The sequence below is a fragment of the Octopus sinensis genome, linkage group LG7 (assembly GCF_006345805.1).
Source record: "Octopus sinensis linkage group LG7, ASM634580v1, whole genome shotgun sequence".
Taxonomy (NCBI): Eukaryota; Metazoa; Mollusca; class Cephalopoda; order Octopoda; family Octopodidae; genus Octopus; species Octopus sinensis.
The window spans coordinates 49,898,390-49,909,297 of record NC_043003.1 but is presented as its reverse complement, the minus strand read 5'-3'; positions in this window follow the sequence as shown (position 1 = coordinate 49,909,297).

Genomic DNA, 10,908 nt, shown 5'->3' with positions numbered 1-10,908 from the left:
GATAGATAGATAGATGATAGATAGATAGATAGATAGATAGATAGATAGTTGGATAGATAGATAGCGTGTATCCTTCTGTGAGCATGCGTGTGTATGTGTGCACCCGCTTGTATTACTTCACCTTTTACTTTTTTTTACATTCTAGAGATACTAGACATTTTCGGGTAGAGACAGATATTTCTCCATGAATATGAAGAAATTGCAAAGCATATTACATGTACATCCGATGTCCAGATGCATGTCAGATGTAAGCAGGCAATGAATAGAGAATAATTGCAGTCACACAGGGTAATGATTTGTGTATCGTCTTTTGGATGGATGACAGAATTAAATTTGTTATGGATAGCTAGACCAAGCGTGCTGGAAATGTGATTTGAAATTAAATGCACTGAACGCTGCATGTGATTTTAAATAACATGGCCTTGACACGCGATGCAGACGGCTAATGGTACAAGTTTGACGTGTAGAGGTTAGAGATGATTTTGCTATGTACCATGGAACTTAAGATAAGTCACAACAAATATGGCTATATGTATGTATATGTGTATATATATATATAGACTGTAACCCTCGTCGTCGTAACCGACGGAGTGCCACGATATATGTATATATATATATGTGTGTATATATATATATATATATATATATATATATATATATATATATATATATAGACTGTAACCCTCGTCGTCGTAACCGACGGAGTGCCACGATATATGTATATATATATATATGTGTGTATATATATATATGTATATATATATATCTTTTATCTTTTATCATTTATTTGTTTCAGTCATTAGACTGCGGCCATGCTGTGGCACCGTCTTGAAGAGTTTTTAGTCGAATGAATCGATACCAGTACCTTTTTTTTAAAGCCTGGAACTTATACTATTTGCCTCCTTTACCGAACCGCTAATTATGGAGACGTAATAAAACCAACACCGGTGGTTAAGCGGTGGTGAGGAACAAACACACACACATATGTATATATCGTTGCTATTATGCAAATGTGTCGTAAGTTCAAAATTTTGCTTTTACAGAAAGCGAAGAAATAGTTTCACCATTCGATAACAAAACCGTTGTACTACATTTCGACAAATTTTGATATTTTGGCATCTAAAGCAGCTGGAGATACGACAGTTTAACCAAAAGAACCAGGTATTGCAATCAAAAATGAATATTGAAAAAAAAACGCATTTTTCCAAATTTGGACATACGACAATTAACATAATAGCAACGCGCGCACACACACACACACACACACACACATACATACATGACGAACTTCTTTCAGTTTCTGTCAACCAAATCTATTCCCAAGGGTTTGGTCGGCCCGAGACTATAATAGAAGACACTTGCTCAAGGCGCCAGGCTGTGGGTCTGAATCCGGGACGTGTGGTTTGGAAATAAACTTCTTACCACACAGCCACGCCTTTGCCTACAAACTTTATCTACAGACTTTTATCACCGTATTAATAGTAGACAAAATGCTCCTGCTTTTCCAAAATATGTCTCGAAATGTCACCCTGGTCCCCATATGCACTGTGTAACTTCCTGTTAGCTAATTTTGTCCCTGAATGCACTAAAAACATTTTTCAACCTGAATATGTGCTGCCGATATTGGGGTGTGTCTAATATGCTTGGGCATTTTTTATACCATCATATTACGGCAAGTGTAACTGTAGAACTAAAACTATAACACAACTTTGCTGTATACGTTACTAAGCAAACAGAAACATGTGTGAACAACGACGTAGTATACACAACTTCATATTTTGATGGCTTTAGCATTTCTTTTCTTTCTATAGTCACGTAATTTTTACTTTTGGTTTGCTGTGACCTCCTCCCTCTGTTATTGTAAATAAGTGCTCTTCGTTAATGGATTTAATTCATGTCTTAATCCTTTATTGCATCATCCTCTTCTTTATAAGAAGCATTTCATACATAAGAAGATAAAGATAGAGACACATTTAGATAATTTTCTCACCGAAAAAAATATATATAAAACGTTTATGTATGCCCCTAAATAATTTTTTATTTTAACTAAATGCAAAGCCAGAGCAAGCATTATTAAAATAACACCTTTTCATTGACAAATTTATTTCTTGTGAAACCAAATATTAATCTACACCATCATGTAGCTAAACAATTCAATTTCTTTTCCAATTAATCATCAAAAGACTGATTTTCATCTAACAATACAGACCCTCAAAGGCGGCGAGCTGACAGAATCGTTAGCACACCTGGCGAAATGCTTAGCGGTATTTCGTCTGCCGTTACGTTCTGAGTTCAAATTCCGCCGAGGTCGACTTTGCCTTTCATCCTTTCGGGGTCGATTAAATAAGTACCAGTTACGCACTGGGGTCGACGTAATCGACTTAATACCTATGTCTGTCCTTGTTTGTCCCCTCTGTGTTTAGCCCCCTGTGGGTAATAAAGAAATAGGTATTTCGTCTGCCGCTACGTTCTGAGTTCAAATTCCGCCGAGGTCGACTTTGCCTTTCATCCTTTCGGGGTCGATTAAATAAATACCAGTTACGAACTGGGGTCGATATAATCGACTTAATCCGTTTGTCTGTCCTTATTTGTCTCCTCTGTGTTTAGCCCCTTGTGAGTTGTAAAGAAATAGGTATTTCGTCTACCGTTACGTTCTGAGTTCAAATTCCGCCGAGGTCGATTTTGCCTTTCATCCTTTCGGGGTCGATTAAATAAGTACCTGTTACACACTGGGGTCGATATAATTGACTTAATCCGTTTGTCTGTCCTTGTTTGTCCGCCCTGTTTAGCCCCTTGTGGGTAGTAAATAAATAGGTATTTCGTCTGTCTTTACGTTCTGAGTTCAAATTCCACCGAGGTCGACTTTGCATTTCATCCTTTCGGGGTCGATAAATTAAGTATCAGTTGCGTAGTGAGGTCGATCTAATCGACTGGTTCCCTGCCTCCAAATTCCGGGCCTTGTATCTAGAGTATAAAAAAGAATCCAGATAATCAGAGCAAGCATTATTAAAATAACACCTTTTCATTAACAACTTATTTCTTGTGAAACCAAATATTAATCTACACCATCATGTAGCTAAACAATTAATTTTCTTTTCCAATTAATCCTCAAAAGACTGATTTTAATCTAACAATACAGACCCCCAAAGGCGGCGAGCTGACAGAATCGGTAGCACACCTGGCGAAATGCTTAGCGGTATTTCGTCTGCCGCTACGTTCTGAGTTCAAATTCTGCCGAGGTCGACTTTGCCTTTCATCCTTTCTGGGTCGATTAAATAAATACCAGTTACGCACTGGGGTCGATATAATCGACTTAATCCGTCTGTCTGTCCTTATTTGTCTCCTCTGTGTTTAGCCCCTTGTGAGTTGTAAAGAAATAGGTATTTCGTCTACCGCTACGTTCTGAGTTCAAATTCCGCCGAAGTCGACTTTGCCTTTCATCCTTTCGGGGTCGATTAAATAAGTACCAGTTACACACTGGAGTCGATATAATCGATTTAATCCGTTTGTCTGTCCTTGTTTGTCCGCTCTGTTTAGCCCCTTGTGGGTAGTAAAGAAATAGGTATTTCGTCTGTCTTTATGTTCTGAGTTCAAATTCCACCGAGGTCGACTTTGCTTTTCATCCTTTCGGGGTCGATAAATTAAGTACCAGTCGCGTAGTGAGGTCGATCTAATTGACTGGTTCCCTGCCTCCAAATTCCGGGCCTTGTACCTAGAGTATAAAAAAGAATCCAGATACTCAACTTAGACACTTTTGAAACTTTTACTTCACCACTAGCTTCCATTAATCTTTAAATAATAAACTTCATCTTCTACAGATGCCAGTAAAAAGCTGAGTGCATTATCTTGCTTTAGCTATTCAACTTCTGATCGAATGGAATCATGATTGTGCGACCGGGAAATACTGCGTATCTTAGTTAAATCAGAACAAGCCTAATCCTCTCCAAGTTTGAGTACAGCCGATTTCTTCCAGTGATAGACAGAAAGTAAGAAAGAAAATTTAGACGAATCGAACTTACTACTTATCAACCTTTAGGAGGACGAAAAGTCCTCGATAGGATTTGAACATATAGCGACGTGAGTCAAATGTGCAACAGTCTATCCGGCGTTCTAAAGGCTCTGCCAATTGGCCACCCGTGATTGTGTTAGTTTAGTACAATCATAAAATGGATTGAATATAAAGGAATCCATAAGATCTTAGGGAAACATACACTACAATATTTCTTCCTCACTGGCCTTCTTCTTCCTTTTACAAGGAAGTGATCTGACAATAATTTTTATCCACGTTCTTGCGTGTTTATTTAATCCACTCTAAGTTCGTTATAATTAATAATAGCCAGAGCGTTTAAATATAAACAACACATTCGCTCCGCCCGCTTAAATATCAACTGTAACATAATATATAAATAAATAAAAGACTTGCCTACCTATTCCCACGTTGTTAATTCACAATTAATTGCCATTATCGCATGAAATAAATAATTTACCAGTTAAACATTATCATAAACACCCAGATCTCTTCCTTAATTAAAACACGCACCCACGTATGTATATGCATACATACACACACCTCTCTATTTAACGGCATGTTACAATGTTCCTTTTTAAAAATAGATACTATTCATTCGCACACATATATACATACATATCCCTTAACACAAAGATACACTCATATGCAGACACATACACGAATTTTTTCCTGCCTCTCTGTCGCCCCGAATAAGATTCCAGTTTCTTTTCCATTCTTGAACAACACAGCATTATCCCATGACCAACCTTAAAATAACATTCTCCTTCTAAATCGGTTGTTCATAACTTTCAATAACTCGCTTTCGATGAATGCCATCTTATAAACACCCGCTCCGCATGTTTTGTCCTACCTCACTCATCCCCAAATTATGGATTATTTTAATCAAACAGAAACTAATCTGAAAAGTAACGGTTGTTCCGTAGAGAACAATTTTACTACTCTTTTTTTAACCTCAGGAGGACACCGTCTTCAGCTGGTTAACGACACAATATCTGTGTCCGTTATTTGCAAACAACGAAGCGAACAACTCCCATTCAGTAGAGTTACTACTTGCATCTCTTATAGAGATTTTTGAAGTAGCTTCTTTACTTGTCGCAAGAAACCAATCTCTTTGCCGTAATTTTGTGATCTTTTATCTACTGGACAGTGGCCATGCTGGGGCACCGACTTAGAATGGTTCAGTCGAACAAAGCGACCCCAGTACGTTTCTTTGTTATTATTATTATTATTATTATTATTATTATTATTATTAGATATATATATATATATATATATATATATATATATATGTGTGTGTGTGTGTGTGTGTGGTGTGTGTGTGTGTGTGTGTGTGTGTGTGTGTGTGTGTTAAATTTTTACGGAAATCTCTAAAGAAGTTTGGGAGTTAAATTTTGGACATCCATTGTCTTTAACGATTCTGCCAACCTACCGGTCAAATTTTGACACAAGGCCAGCAACTTCAGGGGAGTGGGTAAGTGGACTACATCGGCCTCTAGTGCTCAGCTGGTACTTATTTTATCGACTCCGAAAGGATGAAATGCAAAGTCGACCTCGGCTGAATTTGAACGCAGAACCTAAAGACGAACGAAATGCCGCTAAGCATTTTTCCCGGTGTGCTAATGATTCTACCAGTTCGTCGCCTTTATTGACCCCAAAACGATAAAAACAAACTGACATCAGTGGGAACTGAACTCCGATCGCAGTGAATCAGAACAAATATACTGCGAGGCATTTAATTTGGTCCCCTAATGAGCCTGTTTTGATAGAAGAGCGTTGTCGCTTGATCGAATTATTGTTTTCAAGAATTAAAATAGAAAAATAGTGAAGATGGAAACTTCTTGCAATGCGAGAAAAGAATAAATTTGAAGTTATTAAATCGAATTAAATTAAATTAAATTAAATTAAATTTATTCCTTTTCTGCATTACAAGAAGCTCTCCGTCTTCACTATTTTCCCTCTGTTTAAATATTTAATTCTAAGAAAAATCACGACCTTCTCCTAAACATCCTCTATAACACACTCTTGACATTTGCCACCCTCTTACGAGCTAAGGTCGTTGCCAAGGGGCGCAACAATCTAAATTAAGAATCATCGGTGCAACAACCTAAATTAAGCATCATTAAGAATCAGTCAGTGTTTATTAATGAAATCTTAATTTGCCCACCAACTCACACCTTCAATTAAACAAAACACAGGTATCATGCATCCACCCACGCCCATTTATTAATCGCATGCATACTACATATATGGGCTATGGCCCAGTGGCTAGGGCAGCGGACTCGCGGTCGGAGGATCGCGGTTTCGATTCCCAGACCGGCGTTGTGTGTGTTTATTGAGCGAAAACACCTAAAGAAGCTCCACAAGACTCCAGCAGGGTGTGGTAGCGACCCCTGTTGTACTCTTTCGCTCCAACTTTCACTCTTTCTTCCTGTTTCTTGAGTAACGCTGCGATGAACTGGCGTCTCGTCCAGCTGGGGGGAACACATACGCCACAGAAACCGGGAAACCGGGCCGATAAACCTGACTAGGCTTGAAAAGGGCGTATAAATAAAAAATAATACTTCATATAAATTCCTTAAACTCCTTTTAATTCACAAGATAGCTCTAACCCAAAATTCACAAATTCATAAAGTAACACAACGATCATATTCCTTTCTATTTAAGGCGGCGATGTGGCAGAAACGTCAGCAGGTCAGGCAAAATACTTAGTGATATTTCATCCATCTTTATGTTCTGAGTTCAAATGAGCCAAAATCGACCTTGCCTTTTATCCTTTCGGAGCGTGATAAAAGAAATGACAGAGACTCGCCGCAAGGTGAGCGTACAGCAGGAGAGATCTTCAGAGGAAGAACTCCCTTCCGACAAGTGTTTCAGCCATTATATCTGACACTCTATTTTGCCTTCCATCTTGATAAAATAAGTACCAGTTCTTCACTGGAGTTGATGTAATCGACTTACTCTCTGACCCTAAATTGCTGTCCTTGTACCAAAATTTGAAACTAATATTCCTTCCTATTAGAGGCACCGGCCCTGAAATATTTCGTGGGTGAGTAGGGGTAGGGGCTTGTCGACTGAACCAACCCTAATGCTCAACTGGTACTTATTATATCAACCCCAATAGAAGAAAGGTAAAGTCGAACTCGGCAGAAATTGAACGCAGAACGTAATGACGCTCAGCAAATTATAATATTGATTTCAAATTTTGGCATGAACCAACCCTTCCATGGGAACTGGTACTTATTTTATTGCACCCGGCGTCATGAAAGGCAAAGTCGATCTCAGCAGATTTTGGACTCAAAAATGCAGCTAACCATTTCGCCCGGCGTGCTAACGATTCTTATTTCTTTATTGCCCACAAGTTGCTAAACATAGAGGGGACAAACAAGGATAGACAAAGAGATTAAGTCGATTACATCGACCCAGTGCGTAACTGGTACTTATTTAATCGACCCCGAAAGGATGAAAGGCAAAGTCAACCTCGGCGGAATTTGAACTCAAAACGTAAAGACAGACGAAATACTGCTAAGCATTTTGCACGGCGTGCTAACGATTCTGCCATATCATCACCTTAAATTACTGTAATATTACTATTTAATCTAAACAATATTACCTTCACTTATTGTTGACCCATTTTAAATACATAACACCTCTTCCACACACACATATATACATACACATAGAAGTAAATTAACAAAATAGTGAAGGCAGATAGCCGCTTACAATGGGAAAAAAAAAATTAATAAATTTTTGTTTAGTTCAGACACAAAGGTCCATCATCAAAGTTTGCCAAGTAATGTTAGCCTATGCAGTACCAAAAAGGCCAGTACTGTATTGACAAACATTCCTTGACAGTTTGTTCCTGATTATGGGAATTTATGCCTGAAATATTCTTTTCCTTTACTCCTATTCTTGTTTCAGTCATCTGACTGCAGCCATGCTGGAGCACTGCCTTAAACGGTTTTTAGTCAAACAAATCGACCCCAGGACTCATTATATCGCTCTCTTTTGCCGGACCGCTAGATTACGGGGACATAAACATAAATGGTTGTCACGCAATGGTGGGGGAGACAAAAACGACCACATAGACATACATACATACATACATACATATACACACATACACACACACACACACACACACACATATATATATATGACGGTCTTCTGTCTGATTCCGTCTACCAAATCCACTCACAAGGCTTTAGTTGGCCCAAGCTACAATAGAAGACAATTACCCAAGGTGCCACGCAATGGGACTGAACCCAAAACTATGTGGTCGGGAAGCAAGCTTACCACACATCCATACCCGCGCCTATATATAAATGTTATTAAACTTCTTCCTTTTCACAATTCTCTGTCTTCATTGTTTTGCTATTTTTCTTCTTTATCACAATATTTCAAGCAAGCAAACAAGTTACAGACCTTCTTCAAGAAGCTTGCTTCCAAACCACATGGTTCCGAGTTCAGTTTCACTGCGCGGCACCTTCGGCAAGTGACTTCTACTATAGCCTCGGGCTTACAAAACCTTGTTGAGTGGATTTGAGAGACGGAACTGAAAGGAGCCTGCCCTATATATATATATATATATATATATATACATATATATGTGCGTGTGTGTGTGTGTGTATGTGTGTGTGTGTGTGTGTGTGTGTGCGTGCGTGCGTGCGTGTGACTTTGTGTCTGTTTGTCCCCCAACACCGCTTGACAACCGGTGTTGGTATGTTTACACCCCCGTAATTTAACGTTTCGGCAAGAGAGAATACCAGGCTAAAAAAACGAACTGAGGCCGATTCATTCGACTAAAAATTCTTGAAGGCAGTGCCACAGGTTGGCCGCAGTCTAGTGACTGAAACAAGTAAAAGATAAAAGATACATACACACACACATATATATATATACACACACCAAACACTATTCTCTTGTTGCTTTTAATTAAATTTCTCAATTAGTTGACCTATTGTATTCTCTTTCTTTCTACTATCTTGTTAAGTATTTCTTTCCTCATTTACCATCTCCTTAAACACTAGAATTTAGAATTTAGTTTCTCCCACGATCTCAAACTTTTATTCAAAAACGCATAAAATATTTTATACAACAGTTCGAAGAAGCTGCTATAGGCGAAATTCATAAGTCATTATTAATGTTATATGATATTAAAAATTAATAAAAACGTGCGCATGTATGTATATACAATCAAGCATACATACACGCATACATATGAATGCACACACATTTTTGTAGTAAGTGTGTGTGTGTGTGCGAAGCGACGAACGGGCCAAGTCATCAGAGCATCTGCTATGTGTTGTAATATTTCTTCTGGCGTTTTGTACTCTGAGTTCAGATTCTGCCGAGTTTAGTTTCGCCTTTCATTCTTTCGATGTCTATAAATAATAATAATAATAATAATAATAATAATAATAATAATAATAATAATAATAATATTAATATTTTCCTGTACTAAAATCAATCGTTCTTCCCCTCGAGAAGAAATCAGTTGTGACCAAATCTAAAATAGAATCGGTTCAACGTTGCATCTCTTTTACTCTTCTATTTCATTGTTTTGAAATGCTATGAGTTTATCTGTATATTCGTTGATACTCTCGTTTTTTCTTTGGATACTTTTATTCAGGTTATTACGGCGCTGAAATTTGTCAAATATTCTACGCTAGGGACTCAAAACGCATTTAAGTAAATTTGATATACTTCTTTAAAAAAGAATTTTTAGAAAAAAACGGGAAAAAGCAGAGGCACTTTTCGGAGTTCATGCGCAAAAGAAATGCACTTTCTCCCCGCTTGACAGCTAACTTATATCGGTGTATTTTTAAAGTCTATGTCAATACGAATTTTCTCCACAAACGAGTCTTTTTGGTCTGCTTTTAATAAAACCCGTTGTTTTTTTACTCGGAATAAGTAATATTTGCTTCATTGAAATATAAGTATATAATGCATAAAAAATAGTGAGTAAGGCCAAAACAATGCGAAGTAAATGCAAAGTAAATCACAAGAAAACAAATATGTAAATTAATGTAGACTTACTTTGAATTCAATATTTCGGGGTTATGACCCCATTTTCAAGAAATTGACGAATGTTGCCGATGTGCGTGTGTGTGATCGCACATCGGCAACATTCGTCAATTTCTTGAAAATGGGGTCATAACCCCGAAATATTGAATTCAAAGTAAGTCTACATTAATTTACATATTTGCTTTCTTGTGATATTCCGTGCATTTATTTCGCATTGTTTTGGCCTTACCCACGATCTTTTATACAATATATTCTACACAATGCTTCATAGTAAGCATTCCATTATAAGTATATAAATATAAAAGGACCCCACTTCGATCATGACGGGCCATAGGATTGCACCTAGAGAGTTTCCTTCCTAGGCACAAGTCCGGGCAGGATTGTTTATGGGAGACCAGCAGTCGCCCATGCATACCAGCTTTCCTCTTCATGTCACCGATGTTATCCAAGGAAAAGTCAAAGGTCAATACAGCTTAGCACCAGTGATGTCATAACTCATTCCTATAGCTGAGATAACTGGAGCAACGTGAAATAAAGTCTTACTCAAGAACATAACACACAGCCTGATCCGGTAATCAAACTCACAGCCTCATGATTGAGTTCGAAGCTGTAACTAATGGGTCACGCACCTTCACATAGGTATATATATGCAAGAAAGAATTGAGTCAAATAAGGTAAAACAATATTCTTTTCTAGTCTAGGCACATGGCCCAAAATTTTTGGGGAGGGGGCCAGTCGATTAGATCAACCCCAGTACGCAACTGGTATTTTTTAATTTATCGATCCCGAAAGGATGAAAGGTAAAGTCGACCTCTGCGGAAAGTAAAACAATATTGCAACATAAGTAACATTTG